Here is a 21,888-nt window from a genome sequence, read left to right on the forward strand (position 1 = left end):
CTTTTAGGCCCTTAGTTGACAATAATGGATGGTAAGTGCATTAGTTAAAGTATTGAATTGTTAAACAATCGGAAAGTTAAAAAAGGAATTTTGCCAATGTCAAAACGCATGTCGCTGGCACTTAGTGGGGAGGAGGGGGTTGTCCTGCTGTTGTCAAGAAAATTGTAACCAAGCAACATAGCCTCAATAAGACGGAGACATGAATGCAAACAGAGCTCTATAGAGGTGACCGTGCGAGTCCGGCAGGCCCCTGAAGCAGAGGAGGCATCCACATGCTGCTGGAGAAGGTACAGGGCTTCTCATATGTCACATGCAATGCTAATAGCTGCTTAGTGGATTGTGCAGCCGGATATTTACAGGTAATTAGACAATTTACTCCTATACTTACAACTAATCCAGGTTTACAATCTTTTTTGAAACAGTTTTGTAACAAATTACAGCAAATTATGGGTTTAATGGATCTCTTTTAAAACTATCACAGCACGTGTAGCTTCATAGTATATCCAAAAGTAATTGTAAGATGCAAAGCTAATATTGGGTATCCTTCCATATAGTGTCCAGATTTAGTAACTTACCTCTCAAAAATAGACAAAGGCTTCATTCTTGTAGGAGGAACCCAGACCACCTAGCGTCACCTTCCCGATGTAAGCCCTCATCATCCAAACACTAACTTTTATGTTCTCTTAGCAAAAAGCAAAAAGGCGTACCTAAATCAAAATCCACAGGCGAACCTAGAGCCTCTAATAATTAGGCTTCCATAATAATTAATTAATAGGATGATATATTTATCAGGTAGTAAAATGGGTGCAAAGACCCCCCCAACTCCAGTATCGGAGACGCCATATTGGCTACATTTGTGAATAACCCTGATTAAATTGTACCATTCCTATATAAGCGCATTATTTATAACTTATTATGATATAATTATCAAATTAGAGTAAGTAATGCTATACTGTGCAATTTACACTCTGACTCTCCTTATTTCAGACAGCCATTGTCTTGACCCTTATTTATCTTTTAATTGGTATAATTCCATTGTATTTGCACTTGCACTCCTCTGTTATTTGCCTTAATGACATAGTTGTTTTCTCAACCTCAAGGCAGAAAATCCTGCACAAATAAGATTGGCTCTTGGCAAACAGAAGTTCCCGAAGATAGTATAAGCATAAAACGCATTACAGGAAATCATTTGTGAAACAGATCAAGACTGAGAATATTTAACCAATGTGATAGAAAGAACTTTACAATAGCAACGAAAGGCAAAAAACATTAATATAAAACAATAATCTGAAAGAGATTCTGAAAATGTTTCCAGGCAAGAGAATAAGATGAAAAAAATCTAAAATAGAAATAAATAGGAATTATTTCATATATGAAATCAGTAGTATGTACATTTATGGTACCTTTTTTAAATTAGCAAAATTGGTCTCTGGCTGGAACTTGTGTGTCTTCTTTTTGTTGTTTAGCTATAGGTTTTAATGTTAGTAAAAGGGATATTCCCATCTTCAAGATCCTATATCAATATGTAATGGGATTATTATTATTACTATTATTATTATTAACAATATTACCAAATACCTCCAATTAGAAATGTAGTATAGTTCTCCTGATTAGTTATGTCTCTTACCTCATGTGCAGGGCATTGCAGCTTTGGTATCCATGATTAATTCCACTCATGTAGTTAGTTTTGTCTGGTCGTAACCATGGATAACTAAGCTGCAATGTCCTGCACATGAGGTAAGAGACATGGCTATATAAGAAAAACTATACTACATTTCTATTTGAAAGTATTTGCTAATATTATTATTACCCCTACTATATATAGGAATAGGATCTTGGAGATGGGAATACCCTTTTAATTAGGAGTCAGAAGAAAGGAAGAGACTCTAGTAATTTGATAGTTGGATCACAGAATTAAAGTAACTTGTTTGTTTGGTATCTGGTGAATTACAAATACTTGATCTATAGAATATGACAAAAGTAGCTATAGTTTGTTGCTATCAAAAAAGTCTAGTAGTGAAGGTCAATTGGTGCTGGGTTCACATTATGAGGATATTCTCTTATTCTGGGGCACTACTTCACTACTACTGGTGGTGTATGTATCTAATATTTGTTAACATGTGACATGACACAAAGCTATCTAATAAAAATTATAGCATAAACATTTACACAAAATAAACTACCTAAATAGACCTGCCATTACTATCACAAATTATATACTACATTAAAAGGGTTTTCTGCTACCAGTATATTAATGACCTTTCTTCAGGTGTGGGTGCCTGGTGTCAGACAGCACCGTTCAGCTGTTACCAGGTCTACTCATAGCTGGATGTAATCAGCCTATAGAGCAGAAGGCTGTTGATACATCACAATGTTTAGTGCCAATGCCGAGTACTGTGGATCTGCTGTACATCTGCTGTACCCGGCAGCAGCCAATCAGTAGGGAACAGAGCTGTGTTGGTCTACTCAGTACATTATGTACATCCCACCACTGCAAGAGCAAGTGACGGCTAATCGGTGGGGGTGTTAGATCCTCACTCATCTGATCCTGATGATTAGTGATGAGCGAGCAGTACCATGTTTGCATTCTTAGCACTTGTATTGCGCATTTTGACGCGGCTTGACTCGTCTACTGAGTATAATGCAAGTCTATGGGGAACTCCAGCATTCTTACGGAAGGTCTACACGTTCCCCATAGACTTCCATTATATTTGGTAAACAAGTCGTGCTCGTACAAGGGCCAAAATGCTGTTTATGAGTACCGAGCACCTGAGCATGGTAGTGCTTATCACTAGTTACGAGTATCGAGCACCCGAGCATGGTAGTGCTCGCTCATCACTAGTTACGAGTACCGAGCACACGAGCATGGTAGTGCTCGCTCATCACTAGTTACAAGTACTGAGCACCCGAGCATGGTAGCGTTTGCTCATCACTAGTTACAAGTACTGAGCACCCGAGCATGGTAGTGCTTATCACTAGTTACGAGTATCGAGCACCTGAGCATGGTAGTGCCCACTCATCACTAGTTACAAGTACTGAACACCCGAGCATGGTAGTGGTTATCACTAGTTACAAGTATCGAGCACCTGGGCATGGTAGTGCTCGCTCATCACTAGTTACGAGTACCGAGCATCGGAGCATGGTAGTGCCCACTCATCACTAGTTACAAGTACTGAACACCCGAGCATGGTAGTGGTTATCTGTCACGCTCCCCGGCTCCTCGGCCATGCTCCCCGGCTCCCCTGCCATGTTCCCCGGCTCCCCTGCCTTGCTCACCGGCTCCCCTGCCACGCGTCCCCCGCTCCACAACCTCCATGCCCCATCACCTGCGGTCCCCAGGCAGCCCGGTCCCCGCTCCCGGCGCCCGTCGGCAACTCTGATCCAGCCCGGCACTCCTGCCTCCTGTGCACCGCTCCCTGCTCTGGCTTCTGGCACCCGGGCCTCGCGCATGCGCATTAGGGCGCGCGCGCGGTCATTGACCCTCTCTTAAAGGGCCAGTGTCCTCCAACAGGATATTGAAGAATCAGGTACAGGGTATATAGGGGGATCCTTTCCAAGTGGGCGGGGCCTGTTCTTCGTGTTTGCTAAGCTAGGAGTCAGGTCTCCTTGTGTCTTGTACCATACTTACCTATCTCTCTTGTAGAGTCGCTCCTGTCTCGCCCACCGGTCCTGACGATTCCCGAACCCCGTACTGTGACTGTCTGCCATCCCGTCAGTTCCTACCATCTCCGATCCCTGGATCCGTGTGGTGACCCACCTTCTCGCTCCGTTGGTTCCGGATTCTGCCTGACGTCATCTCGGCCTCCGAACCTGAGCTCCGTCACCCGGACTACCTTCAGAGACTCCGTGGTCCCAGGGACTTCTTCACTCCACTCCTCTGAACGGACTGTCCTGCTACCCGTAGTGCTGCGGCTACCGGGCACCTTGCCCTCGGTGAGGTGTTCAGCCCAGTGGATCCACCTCCTGGGCCTGCCCGTCCACCTGGTCCTAACATTATCACTAGTTACGGGTATCGAGCACCTGGGCATGGTAGTGCTCGCTCATCACTAGTTACGAGTATCGAGCACCTGAGCATGGTAGTCTTCACTCATCACTAGTTATGAGTACCGAGCACCTGAGCATGGTAGTCTTCACTCATCACTACTGATGATCAATATAATAGCAGTAAAAACCCTTTTAATATGCTTTTTAACATATTATTTTCAAAATCATGATAGTTATGTACAATAACGAAATCACAAAGTATTCCAGACTGGTGTCTGCTTGCAAAAATATTCAATAATTGGTCCATCATGTTTTCAGTTTTGAATTTTTTTTAAAGTAAGTTTCCAGATTTCTCATCTAACTGACTCTTCAGAAATTAGTAGAATACCAGACCTCAGCCGGCCACATACTACACTGTCAGCTTGTAATACTAGTTTTCCATTGCAGGGGAATTATATTACTTCCTGCAACTTCAAGTTCATGAAATTAGCAGATCGCTGAGGTTTCAAATGCCAGTAATCAGCTGATTGTCGAGTCTACTTCAGTTGAAGACATGAGTGTCTTGATGACTTAAGTTCAGCCCTTTAAACCATGAAGGGCTGCTGAAGCCAAGAATTAGGAGACCATGTCATTATCAACACTCCATAGAATAAAAAACTATAGGAACAAATCCTGCACCATAGGTTTTAATAAGTCCTTCGACAAAGTATTTATCATACGGCAGCCATTTGTAGCATTTTCTTACTTCATTCATGGACTGAAAGGATTGTCAGATAGAGATATACTTAAATCATCCACTTACAGTAAACCAAATAAACAACTAAATACATGAAACTATGTGGCAATGCCGAGATGTCAATCGAGCAGGACCAAGTCCTGATATGATTGATTATTGTATCATGATGTGTTATCAGTGTTTAGTTCATACGCTAGGTCTTGTCTTAATTAATTCAGGATGGCTGTAGAAGGGTTAATGCCGTGAATGAGAAACCCAAGAAAATTTAATAGTGATTTTATTAACAACGCGTTTTGGATATATCATCCCCTTCATCAGGTCAAAATGTAATTTTTACCTGATGAAGGAGATGATATCTCCGAAACACATTGTTAATGAAATCCCCATGAAATTTTCTTGGAGTTTCCTCTCATTCATGGCAGCGGCATTAACCCTTCTACAACCACCCTGAATTCACCTTCCATGTGAGGCTGCAGCAGCTGTGTTTTGCACCATTGCAGTAGTTGTGACTGTCACAACCTTTCAAGGTGAGCCTCTCTCAGGGCATCAACCTCTTCCTCTCAACCAGATAAGACCCTATTTGTGCTACTTGGCCTTCTGGTCCTTTTTAGATAGCCCTTCTCTTAATGTAAACTTACTGCACTGTTGTGAACTATCTTATACAATATTTTGTATCTACCTATAGCTCTGTTTATCAGTTGCTCACAATAAATGGCTCATAGGTGCACTACTACACTGTCACCTCTGAAAAGGCTGCCTGATTAATAAAAAGATCATTATATTAGTATTTGAAATGATAACTAACAAAAAAACACAGTTTAAAGAAAGATATAATATTCGAGACAGACCATGAAGAATATTTATTTTTGGTGTATACATGATATAGACATGAGCCATCAATCACTGAGAAATGAAGGACAGTGTAAAAAGAGGAACAGCAATGTGTTTCATTGTACGTCGTGAATGCTCAGGGTCCTGTGGGCATTGTTGTCCTCCGAACCTGTGACTTAATAGTGTTGTGCTCTCCAGGCATGGTTCTATGGTAACGTCACCCAAATTAAAAGGTATTGTTTTGTGTTTTACAGGAGCCTGAATAAGCAAGTTCCATTCACCTCCATTCATAGGACATCTGCATAGCAACAAATAACATAGGTGAATTAAACTGCCTTATATGACCTTATATTAACACCAGTAATTTATATCGGAAAGATTCTGCAATAACCCAATTTTGATTGTGTACTTTATGGTACTTAATTTATATGCTCAACCCTTATAGTACAGCTTAAGGCCACAATCACACATTCAGTATTTGGTCAGTATTTTACGTCAGTATTTTTTAATCAAAACCAGGAGTGGGTGAAAAATGCAGAATTGGTGCTCATATTTCTATTATACTTTTCCTTTGATTGTTCCAATCATGTTTTTGACTTACAAATACTGATGTAAAACACTGATCAAATACTCAACATGTGAACATGGCTTTAAAGGGAACCTGTCACCAGATTTGGCAACTATAAGCTGCAGCCACCATCAGTGAGCTCTTATATACAGCATTCTAAAATGCTGTATATAAGAGGCCAGGCCACTGTGTAGAATGTAAAAATCACTTTATAATACTCACCTAAACGGTTGGTGCGGTGCAGACTGGTCAGAAGGGTGTCTCTGTTCTTCTGTACCAGCGCCTCTTCTTTCGGCCATCTTTGTCTTCCTTCTTCTGAAGTCTGGGTGCATGATGTGTGCACTACAATACTTTGATCTGCCCTGCCCTGCCCTGCAGATCAAAGTGCACCTGTGCAGTACCTCAGTGCCAGCTAGTGTGCATAACGTAGGATGCGTCATGCACCCAGGCTTCAGAAGAAGGAGGAGAACAAAGATGGCTGAAAGAGGAGGCGCCGGTACCTGACAACAGAGACACCCATCCATTTAATGTTCTACACAGCGGCCTGGGCTCTTATAGACAGTATTCTAGAATGCTGTATATAACAGCCCACTGGTGGTGGTGTACCTCCCCAGCGTCAGCAGCCAAGACTGCTCAGATCCGGATCCGCGGTGGCTCAAGGGGTCTCCAAATCCGGGAGGGGTCGTGCGGCCACTCAAAATAAAAGGGGGTATTTACAGGGGGTTTTGTGTTTAGAGTTAGTGACGCCACCCATGGTGTGTGGTAAGGTGGAGTACCACCGCTGCTGTTGGGAGCGCTCGGTGGAGATGGAATGGCAGCTAGGTGTTTAACCCCTCCGTGGGTAGGGGGAATGTCCCGGGGCTCAGTGATGGTTATAAGGGGATGCCGTTGGGGAGCAAAGGGTCACTGCGTACTCACTCAGTCCAATAACGATGACACCAACAACTTGTAAACCGAAATTCTGAGCACCGCTGCAGCAGGGAGGGAGCACGCCTGGATCTCATGCCTGTTGGTGTTGCTTGTTAGCCTGTGACCTTTCCCTTGGCACCTTCTTTACCGGTTGGCCCTGGTAGTATTGAACTAGTCGGGTCCCGCTCAACCGTATGGCTAACGGAGTGAAATTGCTTTCAGGGTTCACGCTTGGGATTTTCTGGACTATGTATTGGGAAAGTCCTATCCCCCTCATTGCGCTAGTACCCTTGATTTTGGAGCCAGTGGAGAATGATTACTGAAGACTTCGCCCTCGTCGGGTGAATTACCAGGACGCTTGAAGCTACTTCCCGGCCTAGGGTCAACGTACCCCATCGTGCCCTGGCCCTTGCCCGGAGATGGCACAAGGCTGCCGGCTGTGCCCTCCTCGACAGTTCCGTGCCCCTTGACACGATCCCCTGCGATCGGGGTTCCAGCTCCTACCAGGCCCAGACTGTCTGCCACCTAGTAGTAACAAGGAGCCCAGCTCCTGAACCCTCCAACTGACTTGTGACCTCTCCTCACGAGAGTCTGACTGCTCCTGACACTCCTGACCCTGCCTAACCAACCCCCCAAGTGGGCGGCCCTATTCCCTTCAGGCTACCCATTGGTGTGTCTGGTGGGTGTGGTGCAGAGTGTTTCTAGGATTTCGATTAGCTTGTTCTTAGACACCAAAAGTCAGGAACCCGTAACCAAGAAGGAGGTGGATATCATGCAGAAGGGCAGATTGCACAATATCCTGTGACGACCTAATAGACCAGGGTGTCACAGTGGCCACAGCGTATAGTCGCCAAATCTGGTGACAGGTTCCCTTTAAAGAGGTTCTTCCTACATTTGAACAACTCTCTTTAGAGTGTGTTTACACTGAATGATTTGCAGACAGGCTGATTGCACTTCCCATGTGCACAGAACAATCCATGATAGATCGTTCTGTGCCCATAGACAGTCATTTTTCTCAGCAGCACATATCTTGTTTACATAGAATGATGATGTGCTGCCAAAAAAGATGACATTTTTAGCAAGAGATCATTTCACCTCACAACTGTTTTGATTGTTTGTCAGGTGATTTGCAGCCTGTTTACACTGACCAATTATCAGGACAGAGTCATTTCTAGGAACTTATGTTGGACACTGTAAATGCACCTTTAGGATGATTCATCAGGATTTACCCACAATCCTTACACAATGTAAGGAGCTAATTCAGTAAATAATGAAGATGATGCTGTTATCGCAGAACCCTCATCCCTTTATTGTAATGATTGCTGGATAAACTAAAGGTCAGATGAGAATTATCAAACATTATCATGTAATTTATGGATAAGCCGTCAATATTCAATGCTATTACGAATGCACTCTATCATTTCAAACCAATACAGAACGTTCATTCTGATATTCCTATTATTGGTTCATGGATACACAGTGGCCTCATTCCTCTTATTCCTAATTTGTGCATTAGCCTTCTTCCCCATGGGCATAGAAATCATGGAATATTACTCTTACTTTGGTAGGGCACTGACAGCCTTGCAGAAGTTATCATGGTCCACCCTATTTTCCTATCACTACTATTCTTTGTTCTTTTGTTGCCAACATACATATGCTGCTCCTACATTTCCTTGTATTGAGGCAGTATTTTCATGTATATGGTCTACAATACAGCATCCAGTGTGTTGCTAGATTTAATGGTAAATTGTGAAATAATAAGATAATTTAAGCCTATAATCCATGTTCTCATATCATCCATTGTGTTCCTACTAATAACAGGACACGGACAAATGAGGAACACTCCCCACTTTCAGTATTACAATAGTATTAATACGTTCTCCAAAACAATTCGTGTAAGCACTTGTGTATAAATGTTAGAGCAGTTGGCAAACTTTTCAACACGTGTTTAAGTGTAGTACGTGTGACTTTTGGCTTTAGGACTGTGCTGTGTGAGCAGGTGAGGCGCGCTGGAAAATATAAGAAACTTGTCTTGATAAGTATCACTAAAGGTATAAGTGGCTTTCCGCGAGTTACACTTCAGCCAGCACTGCACAGTAATTCATGGCCAACACAACTGGATCCCATGAATCTGATATTTCACCTTCAGCTTCTTTCTTACTACAGTGTATGCAATGTTCAGGTTTCATTGATTTCTATTGTCTTGTACTGGTTTTAGGGGGTACAAAACAGGTACCTGTTTCCTAGGGGAACTGTCACTAAGAAGGGTCTAGCAATAGAATAGAGAAAAATACCTTCTGTGTCCACATTCTGCCTGACAATAGAGGGTAAGAAAGGAAGGTGACACTAAACTTGTTGTGCCCAGGGCTCAGTTACCTATAAAACCAGTCCTCCAATGCAGTTTTACACAAGTAACTTGTAAGAGGGATGAAAGAGCTGTGTGTTACTCCTCTGCAAAGCAGTTGGGCATGACCCCCACTAATATTGCTTATTGTTATTCTATGTGCTATATGTCGCGGGCGGAGGGGACGCGCTCGCCACGCTCGGATCCGCTGCTGCTGCTGCTCAGTGGCTCGAGCGGTGGGCTGGACCCGGGGACTCGAGCAGCGCTCCTCGCCCACGAGTGAAAAGGGGGTGGTTTGTTTTGGGAGATAGTTCGTGACGCCACCCACGGGTCGTGGTGATAAAGGGCACCACCGCTGCTGATGACGGGGATCCCAGGAGCGATGGTAGGGAGCAGCTAGGATGTTGTCCCCTCCGTGGGTAGGGGTTGGTGATCCCGGGGCCCGGTGGTGTAACGGGTAGGCTGGATGGCTGTGGTGCAGGGTTGCAGGGGCAGCGCGGCGCGGTGCCGGATGGCACTGGTGTAATCACTCACGCAGTCAATGACAGAGTCTCTGGTAAACCAAACGGCTGGATGGACGGGTCCCGCAGCCGGCTGCAGTGTTTTTGTGCTCTCCCCGGATGGCTGATGGTGGCTGTCTTTCCCTGCACCTGTTAGAATGTTCTGACTCCTGTGGCTGCCCACCGGTAGTCCGCTCCCCGGCGTATAGGTACCGAAGGAGCCCATTTTGCCCGCAGGCGCTGGCCCTTGGATCTCTAGCCTATGGCGGTGGCTGTATATCCTCACAGTGTGGACTGTTGCCTTCTGTCGGGTCTTGGTTGTTAGGAAAGCCCTGAGGATCCGGTCACACTCGGATTTGACCGTTGTCAGCGGCTCCAAGCCTACTTGGGGTCCGATGGCCCTGCCTGTGTGCTTAGCATCACTCCATTCCCCGGTTCAGTACCGGGGTGCCACCGCCCGACCCCGGTCCTACGGTTCCACAGAGATCCACTAACTCCTGCAGATGGCCACCACCGTCTGCCAACCTTGCTGTTTGTGTCTGGGCCCCTACCCAGACACCGACAGTTTGTCCTGTCACTTTCACCTCCAAACTGAATCTCTGTCACTTTTCCCGCCTCCAGGCCTGTGAACTCCTCGGTGGGTGGGGTCAACCGCCTGGCTCCACCCCACCTGGTGTGGACATCAGATCCTGGAGGGAGGCAACAAGGGTTTTTGTCTGACTGGTGTTAACTGTCCAGGGGAGGGGGTGTATGTGTTGTTATGTCTGTGACTACCTGGCTAGTCCAGGGCGTCACATTCCCCCTTGGTGAAATGCAGACCGTCCGCAGGCTGCCTGTCCATCACCGATTTTATTTTTCTTCTGAAAAAGATAAATAACAAAGAACAGTATGCATTTTCAAATCTTCCCTTACAGGAGGTTCGGTACTTTAACGTCACAAACATTAGTAAAACACTTTTAATAATAACGGACGGGTTCATGTACTTCCGTTCCCCCACCCAAGCAACCTACACCTTGATGCTGCCCCTAAGAAATGGGCAGCACTCCTTTACCCCAGTCCTGGTCCAGGTTACCCGAGCGGGAACGGGCATGGTGTCTCGCACCCGGCTGTCACTTCAGGGGACTCCACGTCCAGGGGGACCCCTGACCCCCGGAGGATGGCCACCGGTCCTGGTGGTGGCCGGACCCCAGCCTACTCTGCTGCGGGTCCTTCCTCTAATCTGCCTCTCCGGAGGCGGCAACAGAATACAGCCCACAACTTATTTACAGGGCCACAAGTTCGGGCTTTGCCTGCAAGTTCTCGGCCTTGTCTCTGCAAGGGGGTTAGTGGGAACACATAAAGTCCCCACGGGGACGGGCGCTTCAACAGCTCAGCGCTGCCATAAAATTACTGTAGGTCCCAATGGGGACTTTAACATGGTAGCCGGGAACCGCTACCTTTCAACACTCTTCTCTTTAAACAGCGATCTCGTGGCACAGCTGCCATAGCTGCTGCTCCCAGCATGGAGCATCTTCAACCTGCCCTAGGTCAACTTGTTTGGGGGACGGGCCCAGCTGGAATCTCTCCGTGCCGGCTACGACCGGCACCTTTGATAACGAGGGACCCCGCTGTGACTTGGCCTGTTCTGCCGCTTGGCAGCTACTTCCCCGCCGTGCCTCAGCCGAGGCCGGGTGTCTGGGAGCGGGCATCGGGACTTGCAGTGCTGGCTTCGGGTCGAAGATCGCCTCCGTTGCAGCCGGGGGGACTGCCGGGGCCATCGTCATCTGTGTTGCAGCCGGGATGGAAGCCGGGATGGGTGCCAGGGCGGTGACAAAGGTAAGGCCCGGGGGCCCCAGGTCTGGGCCATCTCCCTCAGATGCTGTGGGCTCCACTACCGGTGACAGGGGTAACGGGTCGGTCGGGGCGGTGGCCGCAGGCATGGGCAGTGAGGGAGGTGGCATGGTGGATGGCAGCAGGCCGGGCCCCTCAGCCGCAGCGGCCGTTCCCTCGGGGACATAGGGGCGTAGGTCTCTTACCCGCTCCTCGGAGACCACCTCCACTTCACATGCCCGCACGGTTGCAACCAGGCCCTTCATCTCCGACATCCACTCCGCCATCATGGAGTGGACTGTGGCCTGTAGCTCCTGGCACATCTTGCTGCTGGGTCCAGGAACGGGTTTCGGCACAGTCCTGACATCCCTGCACTCTGCGGCGCTAGTTACATGCCGCCATTCTTTACCCGCTCCCCCTTTTTTCTTTATAGCACTTCCCTCTTCAGGGGGCGGGGCTTCACTTTCGCGCCTACCCTGCTCGGGGAAGACGGTCGAGCGGGAAATCTTTGCGCCAAAGATGGCGGAAATTCAAATTTTTCGGCCGGACGCCGCCAGCGGGGACTGCAAGGCGCACTTCTACTGGTAGGTAGATTGGTTCTACCCTGTTTGTGACGCCAAGTTGTCACGGGCGGAGGGGACGCGCTCGCCACGCTCGGGTCCGCGGCTGCTTCTGCTCGGTGGCTCAAGCGATGGGCCAGACCCGGGGACTCGAGCAGCGCTCCTCGCCCACGAGTGAAAAGGGGGTGGTTTGTTTTGGTAAATAGTTCGTGACGCCACCCATGGGTTGTGGTGATAAAGGGCACCACTGCTGCTGGTGATGGGGATCCCGGGAGTGATGGTAGGGAGCAGCTAGGATGTTGTCCCCTCCGTGGGTAGGGGTTGGTGATCCCGGGGCCCGGTGGTGTAACGGGGAGGCTGGATGGCTGTGGTGCAGGGTTTGCAGGGGCAGCGCGGCGTGGTGCCGGATGGCACTGGTGTACTCACTCACGCAGTCAATGACAGAGTCTCTGGTAAACCAAACGGCTGGATGGACGGGTCCCGCAGCTGGCTGCAGTGTTTTTGTGCTCTCCCCGGATGGCTGAAGGTGGCTGTCTTTCCCTGCACCTGTTAGAATGTTCTGACCCCTGTGGTTGCCCACTGGTAGTCCGCTCCCCAGCGTATAGGTACCGAAGGAGCCCATTTTGCCCGCAGGCGCTGGCCCTTGGATCTCTAGCCTATGGCGGTGGCTGTATATCCTCACGGTGCAGACTGTTGCCTTATGTCGGGTCTTGGTTGTTAGGAAACCCCTGGGGTTCCGGTTACACTCGGATTTAACCGTTGTCGGCGGCTCCAAGCCTAGTCGGGGTCCGATGGCCCTGCCTGTGTGCTTAGCCTCACTCCGTTCCCCGCTTCGGTACAGGGGAGCCACCGCCCGACCCCGGTCCTACGGTTCCACAGAGATCCACTAACTCCTGCAGATGGCCACCACCATTTGCCAACCTTGCTGTTTGTGTCTGGGCCCCTACCCAGACACCTACAGTTTCTGTCCTGTCACTTTCACCTCCAAACTGAATCTCTGTCACTTTTCCCGCCTCCAGGCCTGTGAACTCCTCGGTGGGTGGGGCCAACCGCCTGGCTCCACCCCACCTGGTGTGGACATGAGACCCTGGAGGGAGGCAGCAAGGGTTTTTGTCTGACTGGTGTTAACTGTCCAGGGGAGGGTGTGTGTGTTGTTATGTCTGTGACTACCTGGCTAGTCCAGGGCGTCACACTATATCGTGCTCTTAGGTTACATTGTGTACATTTAGCTAGTGAGTGATGACTGAGGGCACACGTGAATAAGCCATGTACATTGGATTTGTGATGCGTATTGTGTGTATCACACTCTTCCTGGTCAGACTTGGAGGACGGGTCGTGCGGCGTCACAGCGACGTCACACGGCAGCCATCCAATAGAAGCGGAGGGGCGGAGATGAGCGGGATGTAACATCCCGCCCACCTCCTTCCTTCCGCATTTTCGGTGGAGGCAGGTAAGGAGATGTTTGTCGCTCCTGCGGTGTCACACATAGTGATGTGTGCTGCCGCAGGAACGACAAACAATATTGCTAAAAAGCAGAAAACGATTTTTTATTTCAGGACGACCTCTCCGTGGCAAACGATTTTGCCCTCTTTTGCGATCGTTTCAGATCACTCTTAAGTTTTGCGATATTGTTATTGACGCCGGATGTGCGTCACAAACAACGTGACCCTGACGATAATTCATTAACGATATCGTAGTGTGTAAAGCCCCCTTAAGACTCCTTCTTGAACATTTCTTCAGTAACATAACCTAATTATAATAAACCTGCCTATTGACTTTTTGTTAGGAACCTGAGTATGCCTAGTTCTCCTCAGGAAGGCGTATTTACACTTTTATGACCATCCTAAAATCTTGTCACTCAAATGCTCCAACAAATTGCAAAGGTATGAACATGCAATGATTGCACAACTTATCAAATCTTGCAACTATGGCATGTCACTGCAATTACAGTGCAGTCTGCTTGTTGAGTTTAAGTTAGAAAAAAGACACCTTTAGGCCCGTTTCACACGTCAGTGAAAAACACTGACGTTTTTCACTGGTGTGTAAAACACGCACATGTCCCTGCGTGTGCCATGAATCACGGCACACGTGGGTTGTCTAAGTGCAATTCGGGCTCCGTTCTCCGTGGCCCGTGATTGCACTTAGTAATCAACTCACCTGCGCCTGCTCCCGCTCTCCATGGTGCTGAATCCTCCCGCGGTGCAGCATCCGGCCGGCGCTGACCCCCGCAGCAGCTGCTTCCGGGTCGGCTGTGTCGCGCATCATGAATATGCGTGACAATAATGAGCCGGCTCAGAAGCAGCAAAGCAGCAAGCTGCACGGGCTGCAGAGGACATCGCTGGACGCCGGGTGAGTTAAAATGTTTTTTATTTTAAAAGTACGTTTTTTTCTGGCACGTGTTTCACGGACTACACCACTGCGTGGTCCGTGGGACATCAGTGATGCCAGAAAAAAATGGACATGTCTCCGTGCGACAATCACGCACACGCGGGTACGCCGCATGGAGACACGTGCAGTGAAAAATCACTAACGTGTGAGCAGACCCATTCATTATAATGGGTCTGCGTATGTCAGTGATTCTGGTACGTTTTAAAAAAAAAGCACAAACGTACCAGAATCACTGACGTGTGATAGAGGCCTAAAGGAGATTTTGTTTATATGTATTCTGCCATATGATTTTTCCATTCAGGTAACGTACAATGGACCAGGGGGCGAAATTCTGACAGCTAATTAGGAAAGAGTTTTTTACAGTCAGAGCAGTCAGACTGTAGAATGTCTTACCGCAAGAGGTAGTAATAACAGACACTATATCATAATTTATAAAGAGGCTGGATGGTTTTCTCACAAAAAGCATTGTGGGTAATAAATAATCTAATGATAGAGAATATATAACTGGTGGAAAAAGGTTGAATTTGGTAAACTTGTGTCTTCTTTCAATCTATATAAAGTTGAAACCAGAAGTTTCCCTCCACTCTCTATAAAGACACATCTGCAGGTTTTTCTCACTATCTGACATGTAATCAAATTAAACCTCTTCCATTTTAGGTCAATTAGGAGCCAAAATTATTTATGTTTGTCAAATGCCAGAATAATGAAAGAGAGAATGTTTTAAGGCATTTTTATTACTTTCTGGAAAGTCAAACGTTTACATACATTTCATTAGTATTTGGTACCATTGCCCTTAAACTTTATGACTTGGGTCAAACATATTAGATATCCTTTCACAAGCTTCTCACAATAATTGGGTCCATTCCTCCTGACATAAATGGTGTAACTGAGCCATGTTTGTAGGTCGCCTTGCTCGCATCTGCTTTTACAGCTTTGCTCATACATTTTCAATAGGATTGAGATTAGGACTTTCTGATGGCCACTCCAAAACATTGACTTTGTGAAGTGCAACAATTTCTCCTGCAGCAAAAGAAACCCACAATATGATGCTGCCATCCCCGTGTTCCACAGTTGAGATGGTATTTTTTGGCTTCAAAGCTTCTCCCATTTTACTCCAAACCTAATGACGGTCATTATGTTTCCAAAAATTAAGGTCTTTGTTCCTGTGTGTGTGCCGCCCCAGCAGCGGATTGGACCGCTCGGATCCAGGATGATGTCAGTTCTTGGCTCAAGGGTCTCCGGACCTGGGGGCTTAGGGGCCACACTCTAAAGTAAAAGGGGATATTTACAGGGGAGTTGTAGTTTGTGACGCCACCCATGGTGTGCGGGAATTGGGAGTACCGCCGCTGACGTTGTTGGGAGTACCCGGGGTGATGGATTGGGACAGCAAGGTGTTATTACCCTCCATGGGTAGGGGTAGGCCCCGGGACTCTGGATGGTGTCACAATGCGGGGATTCATTCATGTACTCACTCAGCCAGTAAGCATACGCTGACAACCGGGTAAACCAAGTCTCTAGGTGCTGCTGCCTCGCTCCAGGAGCTTGTCCGGGTCCCATCCCCTGCAGTGTTGCCTGGTGTACTGAGGCCTGCCTCCTGGCACAAAGTTGAGATTTTACAAAAGTGGCCCGGTAGTTTGAAACTTGCCGGGCCCCGCTCCCCATTGTGGCTAAGTGTAGGAGCCTGCTCTCAGGGCTCATGCTTGGGATCTTGTGGGCTGCGTAAAGGGAAGGCTCTATCGCCCTCATTGCGTTAGTGCCCTAATTCAGGAGCTAGTAGGAACAGCTATAAAGGTGCCGCTCTCCGCAGGTTAATTGCCGGGTTGCCTGAAGCTTCTCCCTGACCCCTAGGTGGGCGACCCTATTCCGTTCAAGCCGCCCACTGGTGTGTCTGGTGGGTGTGGTGCAGGGTGATTATAGGATTTGATTTGCTGTTGGAGGCAGCACCGCAAGATGGGGACCCAGAACCATGAGGGATTTGAATACTGCACTAAGGTAACAGAACGTGCAGTACCCTGTGACAACCCGATAGTCCAGGGGTGTCACATGTGCATTTGCAAACATTTAGCTGACTTTTTTATGTTTCTTTTGGAGTAATGGCTCCTTCTTTGCCGAGTGGCCCTTCAGCCCATATTGATACAGTACTCGTTTCAATGTGGATAATGACACAATTTTTCCAGCTTCCACCAGCATCTTCACAAGTTGTTTTGTTTTTGTTCTTTTGTTGATATGCATGTGTTTGACCAAAGCACGTTAATCTCTGGTACACAGAACCTGTCTCCTTCCTGAACGCTATCATGACTGGACATTCCCATCTTGTTTGTACTTGCATATAATAGTTTGTACAGATGAACAAGGCACCTTCAGGTATCTGGAAATTGTACCCAGACTTGACCCAGATGACCCAGTCCACAATTCTTTTCCTGAGATCTTGGCTGATTTATTTTGACTTTCCCATGATGTTACACAAAGATGCAGTGTGATTCAGGTGTGCATTAAAATACATCCACAGGTGTATCTCTAATTAACTCAGATGTTGCCAATAAACCTATCAGAAGCTTCCAAAGACATGACATCATCACATGGGCTGTCCTGTATTGTTTAAAGGCATAGTACTCTTAGTGTATGTAACATTTTTGCCTTTGCAGAAAGTAATAAAAATGCCTTAAAACATGCTCTCTCTCTCTCTCTCTCTCTCTCTCTCTCTCATTATTCTGGCATTTTGCAAATATAAATAATTGTGGTAATCCTAATTGACCTAAAATGGGGAAGGTTTATTCTGATTTCATGTCAGATAGTGAGAAAAACCTGCAAATGTGTCTTTTTAGATTGTGTATGTAAACTTCTGGTTTCAACTGTAACTTTGCACCTATATTATGATAGGGAAAAATTTGCATTGTAGGAAAAAAATAGCATAGAGCAACAACTTCATACCTTATAGAGATATTGATTAACAAAACTGAGTAAAATTTGTTTTATGGGCAAAAATTATAAAAAAAAAGTAGTAAAAACAGAAAAGTATGTTTTCCAGAGACGTTCTCCAGTAAAGTAATATATTGCGTATATATGGTTGGTTTTAGGTTGTGTTTAGGTAGTTTAGTATTTTAATCCTGTATCTGAATATCTCAGTCAAGTCAGATTGGCTTGTTGACAACAAACACCTAGGGCTCATGGCCATAGTACTTCCACCCATACTTGGCCAAAAATCAATAGTGTATGGCAAGTGAAGTCTTTGCCAGCACCAGTTCTTTCCAGGATTGGGATAGAGTAAGTTAGTGGTCCCATTGAAGACCTCTCCTACCGTGCCATAACCACTATTGCTGCAGTTTAGCTTTGAATATAAGAAAACTCCTTAGACTTGCACGTACTAGTGGAAAGATGGCATCATTAGAAGGGTTATTTAACATTGATTTGAGTCTATTTGTACATCTATAAATAAAACCTGTAATCATTTCTGCCATTATCTTTTAATTATACATAATTTTAAATCTTTTTTTCCTATTGAATCTTACAAAAACTATTATCTTACAGGGTTACTAATGTTCTATTCCAAGAAACGGATATTGATTTTGGTTTATTAGATGCTGAGGTCATTCATAACACGACTATATAGATTTATATGCAGGGCTCTATAAACTTCAAGATGAATAATTCATAAGGTTAATATTACTGCTGAGATTGCCTGTTTGATTTGTTGATTCATAATCAATAAAAGGATCAGATAAAAGCCTCTAACACCTGACTTGTTTGGGCATCGTCGGCTCATCAACTTGAGCATTATACTTTATGCTAACACTAAATGATAATTTACTTGTTTTACTTATGTTTCCTTTATCAGCATTTCTTTGTTAAGTAAAATGAGTGTTTAGTATAGTACAACACCGTAGGAATAAGATTGGTGGCTGTAACAAATCACAGTAGGCATCCACGGTCAGACTTGGTGCTGCCTACTAACCATAGCATAGTCCAGGGGTTTCCTAGTTTTCAATCTAGAACCTCTATACAAGGGTCTGATACTCACAGGTCAAATAATAATGAATGAACGAAAAAAGTCTTCAGCTCACCTGCTGCCCGGACTGCTCAGCCTTGCGGGTGCCAGGATCCCACGGTCTATCCTGACCGGTAGCAGAGATGTGGGAAGGAGAGGGAGAGGGAGTGATCCAGCACAATTCCTCCTTGGTTTAAAACATTTAGGATCTTTATTGAAACTTCTTTAAAAACATGGTGAAGACCGAAAATAAACTTGCATAGTAAAGGCGCAATTCATGAGGGCTTTACGCGTTTCGGACTGAAAATAAAACCAACTAGTCCTTAGTCATAAGTGTCTCATGAATCCAAAGAAGCTACTGAAATAGACTTACTCATTAAGTGAGGAAAAGGGAGGGGTGGAAAAATGTGTGGAAAAGTGTGTTAATTACCACAGGAAAAAGAGAAAAAAAAAAAAAAAAAAAAAAAGGGAGAGAAAAATAAGAAGAAAGTTGGAGGAGGAAAGGCAGATAAATAACAGGAAATTCTTAAGCTCTATACGATTGAAACTGCTGTTCCAGGTTATAATAAACATATAAACGATGAATCACACTATATTCAGTAAATACATATTCAATTATAAACGCAAAAAAACCCTAAAAATCCAGACAACTAATTAGAAAACCGTGCAAATAAATACAATAGTGTATAAACTTATACAGGGAGAATGTATGATATATAGAATGAAAAATGCCAAATCTTTGGCTAGTGTTATGCAGGGAGGTGGGGTGGGAGAAGGAAGGGGGGGGGGGGACGGATGGGATGGGGGAGGGGGGGGGGGGGAGGAAGGGGGGGGGGGAGAAGGCGAGGGATAATTCCATAATTACGGAATTATGAATTCGCCAGCTGAACCCTGGATATCGTTCATTTTATTATTTCTACTTATTTTTTATTCTTTATTTTTATTTTATAATTTATTTGATCATTGGCTGCAAATTAACACATCTCTATGTGGATAACATTCATAGGGGATGTACAAGGTTGGAGGTTAAAAGCCCGAATTATTTCCCATTTATTATATTAAGGCTGTATTTTGGCATAAGGTTAGTATATTGGGGATCGCGATGATGGATATAATTAAATTATTCTCCTGCCTATTAGATATAGATTAAATATTATAATCTTTTCGTGAATATATTTTTTATTTTTTATTGTTGTCCCTCACATCCATAGCACTGATTCTATAACCGTCGATTTTGTAATGGTTACTCCCAAATTAGATATCAAGAGATGGATGAATGAATGAGAGGCTGACGAGAAAAAAGAAAAAAAACAAAAAAAAACCATTCTTATTAGTGATTGGGATACATGCGCAAGTATTAGAATATAGGCTTAACGGCTTTGCATACCTCCTGTATGATAAAATTGGAGTTAAATTTAAGTGATAAAAGTGGGACCAAGTCTGGAATGTAAGGCGTAACCGTAGGGTGAATCTACCAAAAAAGTGGTCATAAATATCCCCATTTGCCTGGGAAATGCTAATGCTAGGTTTCCCTGTCCCTTCATATAAAATGTATTTATAGAATAATAAGTTTATAATGTAGCATGGAGTTGACGCAAAAAAAATATATATATATACCAGGACATTGATATAGATGTTAATTTCTATTTGGTGGTGAACCCAAAATTGAAATAAGGTGTCCTAGGTGAAGGAAGGGGGGGGGGAGGTGGGGGGACCAGGGTGGGAGGGCGACAACTAACCAATGGTACCAAATGGCACTGGAAAGCCTGAATTAATCAAGGGACATATATAATATATAATAATTCGCAAGTTTAATATTTATAATTAACTAGGATCCGAATATGGGGATAAACACAAAAGCGATCTTAAAGAGCAGAAACATTAATATTAATGACTCTATTTATTTGGGGATCAGTATATATATATAAGTCTTGGGACTTGGGAGAAGATATCATCTCAGATCAAGGAAACGTCGCTATTGGAGGGATTAAGTCATAATAAGTCCCCAGATAATACAGTTGTAAATCTGTCAGCTTCCATTTTGGACTCTGTTCAGATTAGCATCCTCCAGAAGGGGGTTAAATTTTGCTCCCACCAACAGAGCTGATCTTTTCCAAACCATTACGGACATCAATAAGTTCATCAGAAACCTCACAATTAAACGACACTTTTTTGATCATGATAACGAAATCAGGGACCATCCTTCTGATCCCTCATCCAGTAATATTACGGACATACCTTTATTCCTGAGCCTCAGAGAACAAATAGCGGTCGCGCATCTGCAAGAATTGAGTAACACTTGTGTTAAAACACCAATTCCATCGGCATTTACCACCAAGAATCCCAGCTTTTATCCCATCGCCTCAAGAGTTCCTATTATGGACACCTTCCAAGATCTTATGGAGTCTGAGATTAAACAAATTCTAGCTAAGAAGCCGCAAGCTCAAAATAATCTCACACCCAAAGAAAAGAAGGCTTTAAACAGCTTAAAGAATAATAATTCCGTTGTTATACGCAGAGCGGATAAAGGAGGCGTAGTTGTGGTGCTGGACAGTGCTCTATACGAGAGAGAAATTAATAAAATCTTGTGTGATGAGCTTACATATAAAAAACTTACGTGCGACCCCACAATAGATTTTTCATCTCAGCTGCAAGCTCTCTTATTACGAGGCTTTGAATGGGGTATTTTCCCCAAAAAAACCCAGGAATATTTATATGTCGACTCCCCTATATGCCCCATTTTTCAAGGCCTCCCTAAAGTGCATAAAGACCTATTTCCTCCCCCACTCAGACCCATAGTGGCCAGCACTAAATCTTTACTAAGTAATCTGAGTGACTGGGTAGATCACCAAATCCAACCATTAGTGAAGCGAACAGTGGGCTATATTAGGGATACAAAAAGCCTTCTACAAAACTTAGAAAAAATCCCCTGGACAAAGGAATCATACTGGATAACCAGCGACGTGGAGTCACTTTATCCTAGTATCCCCCATAGGGAAGCCATCCAAGCCCTCTACTTCCATCTAGAAAAATACAGCCCTTATGATGATACTTTTAAAGAATTCATCCTTATGGCCACAGGTTTTCTTTTAACCCACAATTTCTTTGAGTTTAATGGTGATTTTTTCCTACAGGTAGCAGGATGTCCTATGGGGGCGAGTTTCTCCTGTGCCCTGGCAAACCTTTACATGGCCCATTGGGAAGAACGGTTTATTTACATTGATAATAACCCCTTTATGGACCGTATTATCTGGTATGCCAGGTACATAGATGA

General features: G+C 45.1%; 1 protein-coding gene across 4 annotated transcripts in view; it reads left to right on the forward strand.

Annotated features, from left to right (window-relative positions):
• The first annotated feature begins 200 nt into the window (after window positions 1-200).
• The window catches only part of TBATA (thymus, brain and testes associated), a 123,394-nt gene continuing 101,706 nt past the window's right edge, over window positions 201-21,888 (forward strand). For 2 of the 4 annotated variants that reach the window (XM_075347260.1, XM_075347259.1), the window contains exons 1-3: window positions 208-359; window positions 3,644-3,933; window positions 5,806-5,872. The gene's annotated coding sequence lies outside the window, so the exon portion shown is untranslated. Of the gene's footprint in view, window positions 360-3,643; window positions 3,934-5,805; window positions 5,873-21,888 lie in introns of all 4 variants that reach the window. The other 2 variants (XM_075347261.1, XM_075347258.1) reach the window with 2 other exon arrangements.

Source organism: Anomaloglossus baeobatrachus, chromosome 5 (assembly GCF_048569485.1).
Source record: "Anomaloglossus baeobatrachus isolate aAnoBae1 chromosome 5, aAnoBae1.hap1, whole genome shotgun sequence".
Classification (NCBI taxonomy): domain Eukaryota; kingdom Metazoa; phylum Chordata; class Amphibia; order Anura; family Aromobatidae; genus Anomaloglossus; species Anomaloglossus baeobatrachus.